We start from the raw sequence: 20,527 nt of genomic DNA, 5'->3' as shown, positions 1-20,527 counted from the left end.
AGAATGGAATTGTACCATTTGCAACAACATGGATGGACTTCTAGTGCATTATGCTAAGTGAAATAGTGAGATGTCAGACAGAAGAAGACAAATACTGTATGATCTTTTTAAAATGTGGAATCTAAAATATGTATATAAAGCTAAGCTTATAGATACAGAGAATAGATTGGTGGTTGCCAGAGGTAGGGGAGTGGGAGGTGAAAGAAATGGGTGAACTGCTTTTTAAATTCTTTTTTGGCCACGCCATGCGTCTTGCAAGATCTCAGTTCCCCGACCAGGGATTGATCCCAGGACACCGCAGCGAAAGCCCCAACCACTGGACCGCCAGAGAAGAACAATACAGGTATCTGCTTTATAGGGCTGTTATAATACATGCAAAGCACCTAGAATAGTAAGTACTGTATAAATTTATGCACTGTATGACTGTGTAAATGTAGTTTTTGTTATTATCAATTTGTCAGTTCAGTTATTTCAGGTACAATGAAAAATGCTGGCTGCCCACCCAGTGTCCATTTTGCTCCTCCTCCTTCCTAACAGCTCCTTTGTTCAAATACCTACCCCTTGTCCTTGTATCTCAAGAGATTTAGAGATGCTAGCCAAATTTCCAGCTCCACGGAACTTATGTTAGCCAATAAAAATCCTATGGTTTAGGCCAGTTGGTGTGTTTACTTATTCATATCACTTGCAGCTGAAAGCATCCTAATTGACACAGATCAATCTTAACTTCCAAAGAGAATTCTAATACTAGACTGATTTCTGGTATTGAAGTTGGAAAGACAGGTCCATGGAAAGGGGAAAAAAGAAAAAAAAAAAGGATGAAAAAATGCAAAGGATGTGATTCTTAGATTATGTATTCAACAAATATCAAATGTATATCATCACCCAAAGATTACAAAAAAAATATTTTTTTTAAGAACGGCAAGAGCTAAAGGATGAATGAAGCAGAGTTCTAAAAATGTTAAAATCGTACCAGAATGAGGAATATCACACATTTCTACTTCACTGTGAAAAGTAATAATCAGCTAAATGAAGGAGAGAACATGCAGTTCTCCATCTCTATAGACAAGTGAGATTTATCTGGATGTAATTATTAGCATAAGGGGTACAGAGATAGTATGAAGTTCAAGCGGAAAGTAACATGACCATTACATAACTTCTTAGGGAGTAAGTATTGGGTTGGCCAAAAAGTTCATTTGGGTTTTTCCATAAGATATTACAAAAAACTGAACAAACTTTTTTGGCCAACCCAATAATATACCACAATCATTGCTATTTAACTTGCCCCTGGCTAACTCATTATTATGAAAAAATGTCTTAGTTTTCTCATTCTACTCTGTTGTACAATAAACAATTTCTCTGGTCTTTGTTCTGAGTTCCCATCACCTGGCCTCTAAAGCTTTTGGAATTTTCTGAATGATAAGAGTATCTTTGTTATTCATGAGTCCCTTGGATCACATCTGATTTTATGCTAATGACATGGCTCAGGATGGGGCCTGGTTACCAGGAAGACCAACCCTGTGTTTAGCAGGCTGGGGCTTTGAGTCAGCCAGACCTCCAGAAAGGGGAGGAATGCTGGAGATGGAGTTCAATCATATGGCCAATGTTAGTTCCTAAGTAATGAAACCCCAGTAAAAACTCTGTAAGCTAAGGCTCAGTGGAGTTTCCTGGTTGATGAACACACTGACGTGCTGAGAGGGTGACATGCCCTGATTCTACGGGTAGAGGGAGTGAAAGCTCCGTGTCCAGGACCTTCCCAGACTTCGATTTTAACACATTATAATTTTCTTATAGCAAGTTGAACACTTGGTGTTTTTTTCTTTGTTGTTGTTGTTGTTGTTGTTTTTCAGGCTGCACCGTGCAGCATGTGGGATCTTAGTTCCCTGACAAAGGATAGAACCCCCTGCATTGGGAATACAGTGTCTTAACCACTGGACCACGAGAGAAGACCCAAAATACTTGGCTTTATATTTCGTTATTTGTATATCTTTCTCTCCTGTCTAGACTGTAATGTCCTAAAGGGCACTGATTGAGTCTTCTAGGATCCCCACAGTGTCTAAGATCAGGGCCCAGTGAAACAGGGGGCAGGGCACAACCTTTAAAGGAATGACATAGCCGTCGAGGATAGGACATAAACTGGTTAGAACCAATTAGGCCCAAAATGGTAGAAGATTTGACTTCCAGTAGAACTTGAGCCTCACTGTAATACATTAGCATGCTAAATGACACACCCACCAGCAACAGGACAGTTCTGAGGCTGACCATAAAAGGCCAAAAAGTGGATGGTGGCCCAATTCCTGGAAATCCCTGTCCCTTCCCCAAAATAGTTGGAATACTCCTCCCACTTGTTAGCCTATGAAACTACCCAGCCCATAAAAACGAACCACCCCATATTTCGGGGCCAGTCTCCTTTCTGAGACAGACCACATTCTGTCCGTGGAATATGTATCTCTCTAAATTAACTTGCTTCCACTTCACTGTGGCTTGCTCTTGAATTCTTCCCTGTGTGAAGCCAAGGACCCTCACTTGGCGGCCCATCCCAGGGACTCACCTGAGACCTGGGACATGACCATCCTCTTGCACTGCATTTTTCCTGCAACACCAGGGTTTAGAACCCTGAAGGACTAGGGAAGAACCAAACAACAGTCTCAACATGCAGATGCTAATGTTCTTCTTCAGAGCATGGCTGAGATTCTTGCTTTTTGGAGCATTCTTGGTGTTTGCTAGTTTCTAAGCATGGTTCTTCAGCCTACTGAAAATACTGATATCTTTCCAATAAATTCCCCTTTGCTTAAGTTGGCTGAAATTGGTTTATAATGCTTACAGCTGAACTCTGATAGGAGAAAGCAAAGGCAGCCTGCTGCTTCTGCAGGTTTCAGCAACCTCTCCTGGTATCTAGCCATCTGAATCCTTTCCAGTTCACATCACAGAAATGCTCTGAATTATTCAAGCCTTGGGGTCCTTGAGACCCCAAGCACTAAATTCCACATTTACACCAATTGTTCATGGAACAATCTTTGAAGGAAAAATACATGGAATCCTCTTATGGATTTAACATTTAACTTTTAATATGCTATTGAGTTGCAACAAACATGTGGAAATACCGGGTAAGACAGCCATAGGTGAAACAAAGCCAAGTGAGATCCAACAATTATGATTGGTGTCAAGTTGGATGAGTCTTCTCTATGTTGAAATGAGACAAATACTTAATAGGACTGTATTAAGGCATATATGAGAAAAAGGAGAAAAGCAATTACTTTTGCTTTATTTGGCACTGGCCAGGCTTCAGTTGGATCAAACTATATTCAATTTTACATGCCATGCTATATACAGAAAAAAAAACTTGGAGAGTGTTCAGAGAACAGCAACTGATTAAAGGTTTGTTAAATTAGACCTATGAAAAATTGTCAGAAGAACTGGGCATGTTCAGTCAAATGCAAGACATTTTGGCAGGATGAACAATTAAGTACAAGTATGTGAAGAGATGGTTCCCAAGTTTGAGGTTTAGGTTAAACAGAAAGTTAAAAATCATGGGATTAAGAACATAAAAGTCCATGGAAGTATGGATTAAATATTGTGAAAACCTTAAACTAAAAAGCTTTTAAGAAATTGATGAATGGAGGTATCTGTAAGTTAGAATTCTGCATATACTATTATTAAAATAAATTTAATTTTATACTTAAATAGAAATAACCTAGAAAATAGAAAAATATTTTGATGGATTGCATTTAAAAAGTAAAAAATATCAGATCAAGTATGAAGAATGTTTTTAAGAAAAAATGGTCTATCTGGGGGCCTTCTTTGGGACCGAGGTTTGCGAGAACAGAGAGGAGCTCTGAGATTAAGTCTCTCAGTTCCTGAATGAGGGTAATTCCTTTGTGTTGGTGCGGGGTGGGGGGCAGTGTCATGAGCAGCTTGTCTGGTTTCTTGAGGTTCAACCCTCATTAAAGACTCCCCAGAAATCCCCACCATGAGATACATGATACTCTCCAGAATGGTCCCTGTTAATTATCCTTTCTCTTTGTCCAACAGAAACAGTTCCTTCTCTGAAGTAACTTCTGCTATTTTTAAAAATATTTATTTATTTATTATTTATTTTATTTATTTTTGGCTGTGTTGGGTCTTCGTTGCAACATGCGGGCTTCTCTCTAGTTGTGGTGCGTGGGCTCCAGAGCTCGAGGGCTCAGTAGTTGCAGCGTGTGGACTTAGTTGCCCTGCAGCATGTGGGATCTTAGTTCCCTGACCAGGGATTGAACCTGCAACCCCATTGTAAGGCGGATTCTTAACCACTGGACCACCAGGGAAGTCCCCACTTCTGCTATTTGGAGGTCTTGTTGGGCAAAGCATGTAGACAAATATTTCTTCTCCAGTTTACACTCTTTATTTCTTAAATGCAGAGGGAGAGAGATGAAACCAGGAAGTTTGTACCACTTTTACTTTAAAGTTGTTTTATTAGCCTCATAATTTGTTTTTAACTTAGATGTAGATGTTCTAACAGAAATCTCACTTAAGTGTCCTAGTTCTCTCTTTAGGTTTGGCACCTGAATCCTGCATCTAGTTGTCTGTTTGTTACTATTCTGACACCAATGAAAATGTGTGGGTTTTCTCCCCACACCGACCAATTCTCAGTCACCAGCTGGGTGTCCTATAATTCAACTCAGTTCTGACACTATTTACCTGGAGATAGCATCAGATCCCACAGGTTAAGGTTCAGTCCCACCAGGCTGCCCTCTACTTCAGACACTAATCACAGGTCCAGGTGGTTACCTGTGCTTCTAACCGACTGGCTATAAAGAGCAGGTTCCCACAACGCCCTCCCGCAGTTTGATTAATTTGCTAGAGTGGCTCACAGAACTCAGAGAATAATTTTATTCCTAGGTCACTGGTTTACCATGAAGGGATTTAACTTCTCCAAGGAGCCCTAATTCTTTCCTTCCCTATGCCAGTTCCACAGCACCTGCCTACAACACACCTCACAAAAGTTAATTATCAATTCAGTTAATGCCAAGTTCTCACGATTTTCTTAGACCATAAATGGCCCTAGATCCAAGTTGTGAAAGTAGGTAGCACCTCAGGTCTGCAGTATCTTTGAGGATACCAGACCAGCAGCTCTGGTGATAGGAGAATAATATGCTCTACAGTTCACAGGGCAAAGTCCTGATAGGACAGTCTGACGAAGCTGTTAACAAGATCAAAAAGGTCCCAGACAGCACTGGGGTCTGTTGGGCCTGTGGAAGACCAATAACGATTAGTGATAATGCAAACATGGTATTTGTAATATATTTAACAACTGGTGAAACCGAAATGAAGAGTGTTAATACGGATGTTCATTGTACTAATCTCTCAGTTTTTTATTTAATTAATTATTTTATATAATCTTATTTTTTTTGGCTGCACCGCAAAGCTCATGGGATCTTAGTTTCCAGACCAGGGATCGAACCCAGGCCCTTGGCAGTGAGAGCACGGAGTCCTAACCACTGGCCCGCCAGGGAATTCCTTCCCAGTTTAAAAAAAAAAAAGTTGGGGTACTGAGTCTTAATTTCTTATTTGGGCCCCTTTTTCCTAATCTGGCTTCATTATACTGTTTTGATGTCTTCTTGACAGTAATTTTCTTGTTGCCATTATGTTATTACTATGTATGCTTGCTGGATAAATTAGATAAATCTTCAAGAACTAGACAAATGTTTTAATGATTGAAAACCAAAATAAATACATCTTACTACAATTCAGGCAAGCAAAGTCTTTTTTTAAGTTATCACATAGTTAAATCTTATTTTTTAGATTTTAAATATGAACATGCAATGCATTCACATGGCTTAATATTCAATAGATACAAGAGGACATACAATAGAAGTTTCCCTCTCATGCCTGTCCAGGCCACTCAGTTCCCGTTTCCAGAGACAACTAATGCTATCATCTTCTGTGGATCCATCTTCCCAGGGACAAAGAAACGTGTTTTAAATTTAATAAAAAGACATAGAAAAAGCCAAAAGGTAATACAGGGGACTGTTTTCGGTGTTATGCTGTAAGCATTCTAAATTTCAGCAAATCTATAGAAATATACCTGTTATATTTTTCACTAGCAAAATATGGTCAGGACATTCCTGTTCACAAAAGATGCTGTACAACACTGGACATCTGGTTTTTATGTGACTACTCCTAAACAACCGCCTACAATCAGTTCACTGGCTCCACTGCTGGTGTGCAGCCTGCAGCTAACATGTTCCAGGGGCACAGAGCACACAGCAGTCAGATAGGCACTTACGGTTCAGGCCAATATCACATAATAGCAGCCTTTAAAAATGTACAGAAAAAAAATCATCTCATTTATATGGCATGGCAAAGAACTGAGTCTCAACCATGTGCATGTTCAAAGATTCAAAGCTTTGAGAGAAAAATACACGCCAAATAATAACCCTGTCTGGTGGCACCCCTCTAGCCTAATTCCATAGCAAACTGGGGTGGAATTTATCCAGATAAAAATATACATCAGACTATAAATTAAAAAAAGAAAAAAAAAAGACTGATGTAATAGTTTTACTTTTAATAGCAGTATTTACAATAAATTAGAAATTATGTCCTTAGTAAATATTTAAACTCATGTTAAAAATTTTGAACGTCAACTTAATACTGCGTAAGGAGGTGCATAGTTTTTCAAATTCTTGGAGAGATACAAAACAAATTTTTGAGGATCACTGTTCTAACCTATAAATATTGGACTCCCAACCATTTCTGCCTCTGTGGGGGACTCTGAGTGAGCGCTCCATTCTGGGCTTTAAAGGGGAAGAATGATTGATGGGGAGGGTGAGACTGGGAAAGGCGGGCATAATCAGACCAGCAACGAGTATCTGGTAAGGTCTCTGCTCAGTGTGGCCTCGTGATTAGCCTCTCCTGGTGGCTGGGCCTGGTGCTGCCCTTTCCTTTGTTACAAAACTCACCACAAGGTCAACAAAGGATGAGGGAGTCATGAGGCTCAGGGGCCTTCAACTCACAACTGAATTATCCCAAGTGACCAGCGCTGCTCAGTTCTGCGTTATGACTGAGAAAGTCAGAGCTTTCTCCTTGTTCTTTCTCCCCCTTTCCCTTCTCCGTTGCCTTTAAATCTATTAGAGTGTACTTGGCACTGCTGTGCTCTGCTGACTTCACTCACACTTAAAATGAGTGCTGACCACCAAGTACAGAAATGGTGAAATTGGTCTGCCAGAGCTGAGGAACCTGGTGGAAAGGATATTTTCCACCCTTGGTGAGATGCGTGTACATTTTCTCCTCAGGTGGATATGGGGGGATCAAAGATGCTAAGCTTCTCTGTCATCTCACTCTCTTACTTTGAGAAACGATATCAGACAACGCCAGCGCAACACGATTCATTTCTGTGCACAGTGTCTAATTTTATTTTTTCGAGGGGCTTCTCACATCTTGCTGACTTTATTTTAATAACCACCATTTGCGTTCCATGTTCCACGTTAGCGTCTGAGCCAGTCTCTACGCAGTTGGCCATTTCTCTGCAGCCAGGACTCTAGAAACAGCAGATTGTCTGAGGTTTCTCAAGTTTGCTCTGCAGGTGATGTTTGCTTGGGTCTTATCTCAGAGTGGTGTCGTTCTACAGGGGCCGCTGGGCCTGGCCTGGCTGCTTTTGGCTCAGTCTATGGGATTGGCTGAAGTTTTTTGGCCCCTCTCGCTCTCTTCTGCCTTCTTGAAGTAGTTAAAACTTTAGAAGAGTATTTTTTTCTTGAACACACGTGAAGTGGTCTTTTTACCTTCTTATATATCTTCACCACCTGTTAAGGCAACAAGGTGAGCCCAGAGGTCACTGGTTGGGAGAAGAGAAGGGGGCTGGGTGGAAAGGGGGTAGCTAAGGAGGAGGTTTGTGCCAGGCAGGGGCAGGATTATCTGGGGTGGGTTGGGGGATAGAGGGCATCAAAGGGAAAGAAGAAGAGGAGCTTGGGTAGGGTCATCTGACCTTGCCTCCTGATCCAGGCTGAGAGGGGGTCTTCCTCTTCTTCCCCCGCTTGATGCTTGTAGTTTGTGGCTTCCATGATTTCTTGGACAGTTTTGCCATGTTGAAGCCACTCAGTTGTCTACCTGTGTGCCAGGCCTGCCCTCTGAATATATACCTCTCCCCAGGACAATGATGAGTCACACCTGTTCTGCTTTGTTTGGTCATCAGGGCACTCCCGACAGCCAATGGTGGCTATGGGGGGCTGATACATCACAAAGAACCACTCCTGAGGGCTGGGGGTGCTGGGGAGGCCCAGATGCCCTGGCTAGAAAAAGTACCCACTAAAGAGCCTTCCCACACTGACCTGCTCCCCTCCTCATCTCCCCATGTTCAGTTCTGGTTGTACACAAGGCAGAGAGGGTGTTTCCCCTAAGTCATTCCCCATGGTTCATTCTACTGTCTCCCACTCTTCACTGTCACCTAGTATTGCGGATATCTTACCTAAAATCAACAAGATAGAGGTATGGCAGCCTGATCTGAAAAACCTAGGAATTAGGGAATTAGAGGAAAGTGTTTGAGGCATGGTGTCCTTCATTGTCCGTTTAGACAAGAAGGCTTTGAAATATAACTCAGCACAAGGTGGGAGTGTGTGCATGTGTGTGTGCATGTGTGTGTACTAGGGTTACCCATTCCCAAGAAATAAAGACTAAAGTTATGAAATAAGATTAAATTTAGGTATCTGTCTATGTATCTATGTATCTATTTATGTTTATAGATACTGTATGTAAATACCTTAGGAGATCAGATGGAATCTTTGGAATGAAATTAATCTTCAAAGAAGCAAGGAGTTTTCACTTCAAATTCTGGGATGGCAGATAAGCAGAGATCAGAAGTAGAAGCTCCCCTCCAGACCAGAGCTCACCTTTCTCCCCATCTGCACCTGTCCCCTCTACAAACAGCCCTAATGACAAATCTCTAGACAGAAGGTAGATTAGTGATTGACTAGGGCTGGCAGGAGAGTAGAGGAAATAGGGGGTGACTGCTAATGGTATGTGGCTTCTCTGGGCTGATGAAAATGTTCTGCAGTTAGACTGTGGTGATGGTTGCACAACATTGTGAATATGCTAAAAATCACTGAATTGTTTAAAAAATCACTGGAGTATGATTTAGTTATATTAAAATATGATTTTAACTACAACTCTGGTTCAAGTTGGCTGACTGACAATGCATATGTATCTCTTCTTCCCCAAGAGGCCCCAATACAATGATAATGAAGCATCTGTAAAACCACAAAATGAAGAGAATGGTAGAGGCTATACCTGGCTGAGAGATTACACTTCTGGAAGAAGGAAATCTGGTGGAGGAATAGCTAATGAAGAGGGCAGGGAACAGCGCAGTAGAGAAATGCAGAGAGTGTGGCCGAGGGGACAGTCACTCCTTTCTGCAGAACCTGGCAGTATCTCAGGAATGGGAAGCACCAGGTCATACCAAGAGCAAGGTAGTGAGAGGATGAGGACCCTAGAACTCAAAAGGAGGATCTTGACACTATTCTACCAGTTATGTAGATGGCTTAGGAAAGGGGGAGAGGGAAGGGAATAGGGCAGTGATCTGGCTTTTAATTATTTCGGTTATTATTATTATTATTCCAGCAGAGGCCTGCCCACCTGGAGCTGGGATTCCTTTAAGATCCAGGAGAATAAATTGGCAGTTATACAGGAGCAGACTGAGTTGCCTCATTAAAAAGGCTGTAGAGACTGGCAAATCTTAAGACAAAACTTGCCTTCACATGGGGAACTTTGTCTACTGCATCAACTAAATTTAACTTTTGCTACAGCTTCACTTTCTCTTACAGATTAAAAGATTGAAAGTGGTCCAGGCAGCCATTCCAAATTAAATTAAATTAAATCTTAAAATTCCAAGAGTAGAGGTCAGCCTTACTTGCTAAGGTTTTAGAGAGTAAAACCACATACAATGGGTGGGAATAAGAGGGGAAGAATGTTTGGCTCAATGAAAGAAATAACTTCCTAACAACTAGGGCAATTCAAAAGTAGAACAGACTACTCTGAGAGGTAGCAAATCCCCATTCACTGAGAACCTATGTGCTGATCAGTGTTATAAAACAACCATTAGCTTTGCAGCTCCACTCAAGGTTATTTTTAGTATATGTTGGGAAAAAGAGAGTTTTGTCTTAATGTCCCTCTGAGTTCTCCATCAAGCAATCACTCCTTAACTTCCCAAAGACTTCTCTGCTAGTACCAAGACTCAACTCTGCTGGTCACTCCCTAGAACTATGGGTAGAGGCCCCACAAAACAAGCTATCCCCTTACAATAGTGCCAGAGGAGGTTTGAGAGGGGCAAGCCTTCTATAAAAATCACCATTAGTTTAAGTTGCATGGGTTTATTGAGCACAACAACATTTAAAAAATGATTTTCCCTTGCTTTTGCTTCTGTATGTGTGGTAAAATCTCTTCAAAAGGGATACTCACTGGGCATAAGTTGCTATACAGTAGTAGATAACCAGAACGTTTCTCTGCCTTTTTTCCTCCATGGCATTGACTTTTTTACAAAACCAAGTCTGTAATCTTGCAGAATAACCCACATTTCTGATTTTCCTTGTGACTTCATTTAGGATGGTCACTCCCTCAATAATACGAAGACCCAGGAGAAACTTTGAAATTATTTTCTTCAAGGGCTCGATTAAATTCTTTGCCAAAGGTTAATTTCTTTTGGGGCTTGGTCTGAGGGTTGAGGGGCAGTGGTAGTTCTAGGGATACAAAGATAAATCAGATACATTCACTTTGCTAAGATGCTGAAGAGGTGAAATGCGCAGGAAGTTAAACCCATTGATCTTGGCTCTAACATACAGTCATTTAGAGACTTCTTTGATCTACTTGTCTCCACCTCTACTGCACTCACGAACCTGGGTTTCCCTTCTTCCATTTTTGCTCCCCACCAAACAATACCTCACACAGTTGTGAGTGATCTTTATAAAATGTAAATTAGATCCCCCAGTTTTTTTTAACAGGGCTTGTTGTCTTCTAGATCTTGCCTCCTTTTCCAACTTCAGCTTGTACTCACTACATCCTAGGTATACAGATATTCCTTCAGTCATACACAAATATTTCTGTAGTGTCTACTATTTAAAATATTGTTCTAGACAAAAGAGAAAAATCTTTTCCTCGTGGAACTTAACTTTCTTCTTGTTCCTTGAACAAGCCCACCTTCCTCCTCCCTCAGGGTCTTTGCACAGGCTATTCTCTACCTAGAATGCTTTTCTTTACACTTCCCGTTCCTTTTCTGACTATTCTATTTAAAGTAGCTTATGGCTTCCCTGGAGGTCCAGTGATTAGGACTCGGTGCTGTCACTGTGGTGGCCCCGGGTTCAATCCCAGCTTGGGGAACTAAGATCCTGGCAAGCCACGTGGCGCGGCCCAAAAAAAGAAAAAAAGTAGTTTAAAGTAGTTTCTTCTACTCCTGCTGTGGAACTCCATTTATTTCCTTCATAACTCATACCAGGGAGAGAGAGAGAGAGAGTGTGTGTGTGTGTGTGTGTGTGTGTGTGTATACATATATATAAAGAGTTTTTTGTGTAATACATCTATTCTCTAAGGCCGGGATCATGTTCATTTACTCTGCCACTTTATACTTAAAGCTTAGCATAATGACTGTTAGCACATGGTAAGGGCTCAATAAACATTTGCTAAAAGAATAAAGACTCTGATTATATTTTTATTGAAAAGAATCACTGATGACCAATTATCTAAAAAGCCTGTTATTTATATCCTTTTATAAGTACACTTCAGAAAAAGGTAGGTGAGTCTCTAAACTGTGATTTATGGGCTGTCAGATTGGCCACCTGACCTATCTTGATCTTAAAAAAGTTACTCATCTAATAAATACCATGAATGTGAAAACTCTAATTCTGAGTCTCCACTGCTATCTCCTCTCCATATGGTGCTACTTTTTATAATAATCTAAGCATATAAAAAGTATACATAGTTCAAAATATTTATCAGCTTACAGCAATATGATTATAAGTCATGGGTGAGGGAAAAAATAACCATGTACTAAACTGGACAAACAGGTTTTTGAGTTTATTAGAGTCCAAAGGTAGCAAAGCTGTAGTTAAACGAATAGAGCAAAACCAAAAATTGTTAAAAGAATGGGGTAAAAGCAGAGAAAGGGAGGTCCCTTAATGAGAACAGTGGACATTATATTCTTGACCAAGTAGATATAGGTCACAGTGCTGTGCTGGTCACAAAGAGGACCAAATTAGAGACGATGGATGGATTCTTATAAATCCAACCCCACTATGGGAAAGCAACTCCAAGCATAGGCCCTACGATCACAGGTCAGTAGCATATTTGCTATTCCTATCACGTAAATTTCTTTTCATTCTGCTAACATATTAAACAGTGAATACAGAATATATATTCACAAAATACAGAACTTCCAGGCTAGATATAAGAAACAAAGATTTAAAACATCAAGGGTCTAAATATGGTCTTCTGTGATGGAGTAAACTGCCGAATGTAGTTATTACATATTGGGCTTCCACATAAGAATTCATTTGAAGAGTGGATTCTTTTAGAAAGTCTGAAAACTACTAGTCTAAAGGATGGCAGAACTATTACAATACATGTGGATTTTTTAAAAGGTAGTATCTCAAAATGCTTTAGTTGATTTGCATAAGTAAGGCCAAAACTTATCAAATATTCCATGGCCCACAGAGATCTAAAATGCCCAAAATATAATACACAAAATATACTTTGTATTTTAATTAATTAATTAATGTATTGCTGACTTCTGGATTTTGCTGACCTAAAAACGGGCTTCAAATAAGTACATCTGAATTTAGGATATTATTCCTGGCCTTTAAAACTCTCTCAGTCACTCTGTTTTGGAACCTCAGGCAAGTGACTAACATATGACTTATATAAAAAGGACTGGTTGTGCTTAATACTTGAAGATTATATAGCTAGAATAATGCATGTTTTACCTACAATTCTCCTTGCACTGATTAAACTCTTTACAGCTATGACTTCTGTTGATAGGATCCTGTTTCTTAGTTCCATTTCTACCTAATGGGATTAAATGATACTTTTTTTTCTTAAATGTAATTCTTTTTCCCTAAAACTGTTGCATATTATTATCACCGTCTGTTTTGAACTAAAGGTATTTCCTAATTCCTTCTTCCTTTACCATAAACTATACCAAACACAAATGCAAACAAGTTATTTGCAAACTATAATGTTTTAAAGAAGGAGAGTAAGAACTGGGGAGTCAAGAAATCAATTCAAGTTAAGTAAATTACTGAATTCTGAGCCTGAATAATTACAGGACATAAATAATTTGGACTCTTAAACATAAACCAACTCTTCTATTGCTCCCCATCATCTAATCAGGGTCTCTAAACTTTCCGATCCCGTAGCATGTGCTCGTTTTCTAGGGCTGCTGTAACCAGGTACTACAAACTGGGTGGCTTAAACAACAGAAAATTGTCTTACAGTTTTGGAGACTAGGAGTCCAAGATCAAGATGCCAACATGGATGGTTCCTTCTAAGGGCTGTGAGGGAAGGATCTGTTCCATGCCTCTCCCCTAGCTCCTAATGGTATGCTGGCAATCTTGGAGTTCCCTGGCTTGTAGAAGCATTACCCCAAAATCTGCCTTTATCTTCAAGAACACCAGTCATATTGGCTTAGGGTCCACTCTACTCCAATATGACCTCATCTTAACCAGTTACATCTGTAATGACCCTATTTCCAATTAAGGTCATACTTTGAAATACCAGAAGTTAGGATTTCAACATAAATTCTGTGGGGGGACACAATTCAGCCCATAACACACCATAATACATGTATATTTATTTATTTATAAATTATTTACATCCAGTACTGTAAAAAATTATATACACTGTTAACCCCTACACAATTAGAAATTTTTAAAAAAACAATACAAAGGTAAATATACTAGAAGTAGTAATATTTTCTTTATGAACCATAACAGGTTGTCTTGCACACACTCTGGATTATACACATCTCACCAATTTCAAGGATAAAATCAAGCTCTTTGGCTTGGTATATCCTACCTTCTAACGTCTGCCCTCTGCTTACTTCGCCTGCCTCTTCTGTCACCCACCACATACCTGGCATTCCAACCAATCTGAAGTATCTGCAGTTTCCCACATGTGCCAGGCTCTTTCTCGGTTCAGCAACTCTGCACTTGCTCTTTCCTATTACTGGAATGTGCTCATTCTCTTTGCTTCCCGTGAACACATAGTGAACTCTCAACCATTTTCTGAAACTCAGCTCAAATGTCATCTCTGGAAAGCCTTCACAGACTGCTCTAGGCAGCACAAAGCACTTTTGCAGGGCACGCAGCACCTTGTTCATATCTCTATTATTGCAAGTTTCTGTTTACATATATATTTAGGCTGAACTGATAATGTGACTATTTTTGATCTAAAAACCGATGTAATTTCACGTGGTTCAACTTAACATTTCACTAAACAACAAGTCCATCAAGAGCACGGACGGTCTTATTCATTTTTATATTTCCAGTGACTAAAATGGAGTTTGACATAAAGTCCGTAATATATGCTTCTTGAAGTTAAGGAAAGGCTTACACATATACCTTCCACTTTCAGATTTTCCTTTTCAAGAATGGATAAATATTGACTTGATCCTTCCTATAAAATAAACCATTGGTTTAAGCTTCATTGGCTTTATGTAGTTCAATAGTATTTTAAATTACTTTACCTTGCTTTTGTATCTCTGTGTCTGTGGTAAAATCTCTTCAAAAGAGACACTCGTTTTTTAAAAACAGAGAAAAAGCAGGAAGAAGCTATGTAAGTATCATTTTGTAATCAATATAAATATATTTTACAATTTTACTGTTTCACTTTCAAAATATTTTTATGCTTTTGAACAAAAAATACAGGTAATCATAAGGAATATAAACAGGAGAGCTAAATAAAGAGATTAGTTGTATAAGATGAATATGATATTTTAAATTCCAACAATATTTTAGAGAGCTAATGTAAATCTAATTTTAGAATGTCAAATTTTTCCTAATTTTATTCAGTTTGTAGAAAAGCTGTGATAACTGAGATAACATTTAAGTATTACACGGAGAGTTAAAAAGCATGGCCTGCAGAAGTATTCAGCTAGAGTTAGGACGCAATACTTGGTGAACCCTGCGAGAAATTAGCAGGAAGTGAAACACAGTTACGTGAACATTTTCCACTCTTCCTCATTAAGCCCTTAAATTAACAAAATGCATGCACTGAGTCTTCAGCATACCAAGGCAGTCATGAGCAACACCTTTCACAATCTGGTTCTTGTCTATTTTAGAGACTCCTCTCCTTTTACGGCATTTCATGCCCCTTATACTTGAACTACAATGAACTTCACACAGAGAAAACCACATTAAACATGTCGTTATTACATATCTTTTTCTAAATGCTCTTTCCTCAGCCTCAAAAATCTGTTTCCATCTTTTTGCCTTCTAATTTTTAAAAAGTCAGCTCAAATATCATCTTCTCTGGGATTTTCTTCCTCATTTCTCCTGCTACTGTTGTTGACCTGCCTTTTGCATTTTCACTGTACATAGTTCATGCCACCACTGCATTATTTTAACCATAGTGCTATAATTCACCTGTTGACATCTATCTTCTCAATTATATTATCACACAGTGCTGGGTACACCACAGATACTCAATTCCATTTGTTATACAAATAAATCAGTAAGAAATGAAATGACAGTCTTGAATAACAAAGCACTAATGAAAAGCTTATTTGGAAACAGAAATTGTGACTACAGAGTAAAGTCTGTTCCACGAGGACAGAGACCATGTCTGCCTTGTCTACTGCTATATTCCTAGCACTTGGTCTACTGTCTGGTAGCATGTGGATGCTTTGTAAGTATTTACTTGAGAGCTTGTTTGGAGGTTCTAGCAGGGGCGCACAGCTACTCCTATACCCTTGACCTAAGAATGGCCCACCTCTATTGAGGACGGTTGTCCTCTTCGACCGAGCGCACAGCTTTGGGAGGGACACACATGGAGTAGTGAGGGAGGAAGGGGATACCTGCCTAGCCAGCCAGATTGGCCAGATCAAGCCTGTTGATTAATGGGGTGACAGATGTTGCAGCCAGATCACCCTCACATCCTATAAATATTTACTAACTAAATACTTAATGTATATGGAAAATAAGGAAAAACAGACTGCATATTAATTGAAGATAAACTGAAGAAAGGCATCCATAAAGAGGTAATAAGAGAAGCATCTCTAGCATAAGAGGTAGTATATCAAGGAAAAAAGAAACTGTAGAAAACAATAAGATCATTGATTAGCAAAAAATTTTTTAAAAAATTACTAAACATATTATAAACATGAAAGAATACTGGGGGGGAGAGGCAATATAAGTTCATGTAAATATGATTTATGCTTTCAGTTAGTCAGAGTGGTCATAGACATTAGCCTGACCACAGAAATAAAAATAACAACGTCCTTCACATCTGCAAAAGATTCTGCCACTGTCATTTGCCACTATGCATTTATGTTTTCCTGTTTAATACCTCTACCTGGGGCATCAAAAGTGGTATTTAATCTCCAAATGGAGTTATTCATTTACAAGCATACCACATTATGACTGCATACCTGTAATTTATATTGGTGCTGCATTATTTTAGGCTTGCTTTCCTATGATACACTGAAGCACTTAACTTGGTATCATCATCAAACAATATTTAAGAGGACCTGTGTGCCTCTAATACTTATGCCCATGTACTTACAGTTCACTATGAAGAAGCTGAAATCTCTAAATGTCCATTCCACTCACACTTTTTTTTTTTTGGTCGTGCCACGCAGCATGTGGGATCTTAGTTCCCTGACCAGGGATGGAACCCATGCCCCCTGCAGTGGAAGTGCGGAGTCTTAACCACTGGACCACCAGGGAAGTCCCTATACCACTCACACTTTTGACCTAGATCAAGGTGATGGTCAAGGTACACTGGTAGTATTTGTAAACTCAGATGGCAAGATTAAGACTTCAGGGCAAACTCCACCCAAGGTTATAAGAATTCTACACATAGAAAGCTTACCCTCTTTGCTTGGCACTTGGAATTGCCCATCTGTGCTGACAAGGTTGGATGTGGCAACGCTTGACCCCACGTTTCATGCCATGGTAGTCAAGGTTTCCAGGTACCTGATTTGTACCTCCTTTTTCTGTCCTCTATCACTAACAGATGTAAAACTCCCAGTGACTTTATTCTAGAATTTCGTGTTTTCTACTCATTGAAATCAAACATAGGGATAAAACGGGGCAAAGACTAGGATTAAAATCCGAAAAATAGAAATTACAATGTAAATAGACTTAATCAGAGCTTGGCTTGGATTTAAAAGTTAACTTAAAAAGTGGGTATTTATTTGATGGTTTTTTAGTTTAGCTGTTTTAGTTATACATCTATTTTTCAATCTAATGGTACACAGAAGTAGTCGTTCATCCAACGGGAATCAAGAAAAGCCAGCACTTGCACCTGAGGCAAGATACATGTTACTTCATGGCACTGTTCATTAATTATTCAGACAAGCTTTTCAAATTAGAATCTGTGAAACCAAAAAATTGAAATGATAACTTTGTGACAGTCATAGTTTTGTAATTTCCTGGCTCTACTGACAAGTGCAGCATTTGCACAAAATTGTTCTTCTGTGGGTCATCCCTTCTGGGAATCTGTTAGACCGGCTTCAGGATATTCAGGTTACCCAGACTTTGGGCAACTGCATTATAAAGTGTCTTGAGAAGTTCAAGCCACTGCTTATATAGGTCTGCCTGTCCTCACCCTCTCCCACTCTCACTCCTTCCCCTAAAAATACTCTTGGCCTAGTATGAGATAAAAGCACTTGTGTCTACCAGCACCCTAAGAAACACTGCATCTTTTCTGAATGTGTATTTTTGAAACATAATTTAATTAACTGAAATTTCTAAAAAGGCATGATCAATGTTTAGATTTAAAATTTTGACACTTTAGACTTCTGCTTCCTCTTGCAAGATAGGCTACATTAGAAAATTAGTTTAGTGTCCGGATGAACATGGAATTCCAGTTCATTTGTGAAAAATTCCTTGTAAGGCTTTTCAAAGCATAGGATGAGGTAAAATGTCTACAAACATGAGGCTTACACAAGGCACTCAGTAAACATTATCCCCCTACCCACAGTGATGGTCTCAAAGTGTGGCTGAAACAATGAAGCAGAGAACAGTTATTCTGGAGGTGAAGTTTTCCTGTTCAAGAACAAAGTAAAGTATAAGCGGCAAAGAAAATTCACAAATTGGGTACAGGGCTGGGTTTTCAATCTAGAAATGCTATGAATTTATCATCTTTCTTTACACCTCTTTGCCACACTTAGGTTTCAAAGTCATAATATATACTTTACCCTCTACCCACCAATTCTTAGCTAAAATAGTTCCCTCTTTCCAGAAAACTGACTAGTACCGTAAAACTTATGCTTGTCTTTTTAGAGATTTACAACACTGAGTAAGGCTCCTGTCATACATTTTACAGGCTTCCTATCCCTTTCTTAAAAATAAGTATCAAAGGATTTCCCTGGTGGCACAGTGGGTAAGACTCCATGCTCCCAATGCAGGGGGCCCGGGTTCGATCCCTGGTCAGGGAACTAGATGCCACATGCATGCTGCAACTAAGGAGCCCTCAAGCCGCAACTAAGGAGCCCGCCTGCCACAACTAAGACCCAGCACAACCAAATAAATAAATAAGTATCAAAAAGATCTGATGTCCTTCCATACAAGAATTCTGGCAGCAAAATTAACCTGCCAAGAGATGTTACAGATGGTTTCTATTTACTCTGTTTGGTCCCTTTTATTCTTTCTGCCTTCTTCCTGCTCCGCGGTGGCTGCTGACTCTCCAGCGAAGCCGTTAAGCAGCAGCCACTCCCTCACCTACAATTTGCAACTTCCCCCAAACTTGAGTACCTACGCGAACTGGAAAGACTGTGATTGAGCAAGCAGTTAAGTCATATTTGTTGTAAAGTATCAGTGGTTAAGAGGTGAGAGTTCAACTCACCTGCATTGTTGAATTAAAAAAATATGGGCTGAAAGTTTCACACCTTGATAGTTAAGGCCCTTTCTTTTCCCCCTTACCCAAGTTCCAGGCAGGAGAGAAAGGGGGAAGGGCAAAGGGGTTAAGTGCCCCCTCCCACCCTGAAAGGAGCTGTCCTGAAAGCCTCACCCAGACTTCCATGACATCACTGCCATCCCTAGGAATGAGGGAGGTTGGGCAGTCTACATTTTTGTTTGTTTGTATTTTTTTACCTAGGCACATTGCACCTGAATGAAATAAAGTTCAGGTAGTAGGAAGAAGGGGGAAAACAGATACTAGACATCTCTGCCACAGACATATTGAGTTTGAGGTGCTTTTGATATATCTGTGGAAGATGCTGAGTGGATAGGTCACAAACACAGAGGACCAGCCAGGTTTACAGATATATGCTGGGGAGCTGTCACTATAAAAACAATTTACTGACATTATGGGCATTTCTGAGATTGGCCAAGAAAAGGAATAATGTGAGGGAAAAAATGCCCTTAAATTGAAACTTGAGTCTCCAGAGGAGGAGCCTATAAAATATTGTGAGAAGGAGCTGATATGATGAGTCTGAAATGTTTTTGAGATATTCAAGTGAATAGTGGCACTTGAATTTGAATGATAATTTTCTCCTGGTGTCCCCACATCCATCCTTTATTTATTAAAAATTTTTATTTTGGATACTATATGGCTAAACAAATGCTATTTGGGTACTTTAACTTTTTCTTGTAACTTGATCTCATAATAATTAATTGCCTTTTATTTTTTTAACCGGAGTTACTTTAATTATTTCTGTATGCAACACCTCTACTTACAACACAGAGTATATCTCAACTCTGGGACCTCAAATAGGTTGTTTTTTACCTCTTAAATTTAAGAATGATTATAACCAGGGTGAGGGAAAAGATTTACATAATCATCACAGAGCCCAAAGTTGGTGGATGCCAGAGAAATTAATGGTCAATCTATGGTTCAGTGGGTTCTTTTGTCATATATGTATACATGGATTCAAACTTGAGAGGGGTCTTATTTGTCAGCAGAAAGGGCAAAAATATAATGTTATGCACGTTAATAAGTTTCCTTTTCTATAGTTAATTCCAATAGTTCTTTTAACAGGTTAGGTGTGGATGGATGCAATGCTGGTCAATAGGTTTTTTACTTCAACTGTAAAACAGAAAGTTTTCAGATGAATACAAAGAAACTGGTCCTAGATATTACATTTTTTTCCAGTTTGATAGAGTTCTTTTTGAAGTTTATTCAGAGTTGCTTAACTCCAAGATTCTGAAGACAGCTATGGAAAAATCAAAATTGACCCTCTTACTCCTGTTACTACTCTGTTATCTAAATAGACCTTTCTTCCTACAGGACAAGATTATGTCAGTGTTTTTCTTACAGCTCTGACCATCCCTGTATGAGGGAGACACCCATAAAATCTCATGCTATAAACCTGGCATTGTTTCACTATTCAGATCTGCAGCTAGAGCTATTCTGC

At 39.4% G+C, this 20,527-nt stretch overlaps 1 long non-coding RNA gene across 1 annotated transcript in view; it reads right to left on the bottom strand.

The window, feature by feature from the left end:
• LOC132372067 (uncharacterized) overlaps positions 1 to 20,527 on the bottom strand; it is a 79,930-nt gene that overhangs the window by 53,068 nt on the left and 6,335 nt on the right. The window lies entirely within an intron of this gene.

This window comes from Balaenoptera ricei, chromosome 9 (assembly GCF_028023285.1).
Source record: "Balaenoptera ricei isolate mBalRic1 chromosome 9, mBalRic1.hap2, whole genome shotgun sequence".
Classification (NCBI taxonomy): Eukaryota; Metazoa; Chordata; class Mammalia; order Artiodactyla; family Balaenopteridae; genus Balaenoptera; species Balaenoptera ricei.
The sequence above is the reverse complement of the archived record's forward strand: the minus strand, read 5'-3'. Positions and strand labels throughout refer to the sequence as shown.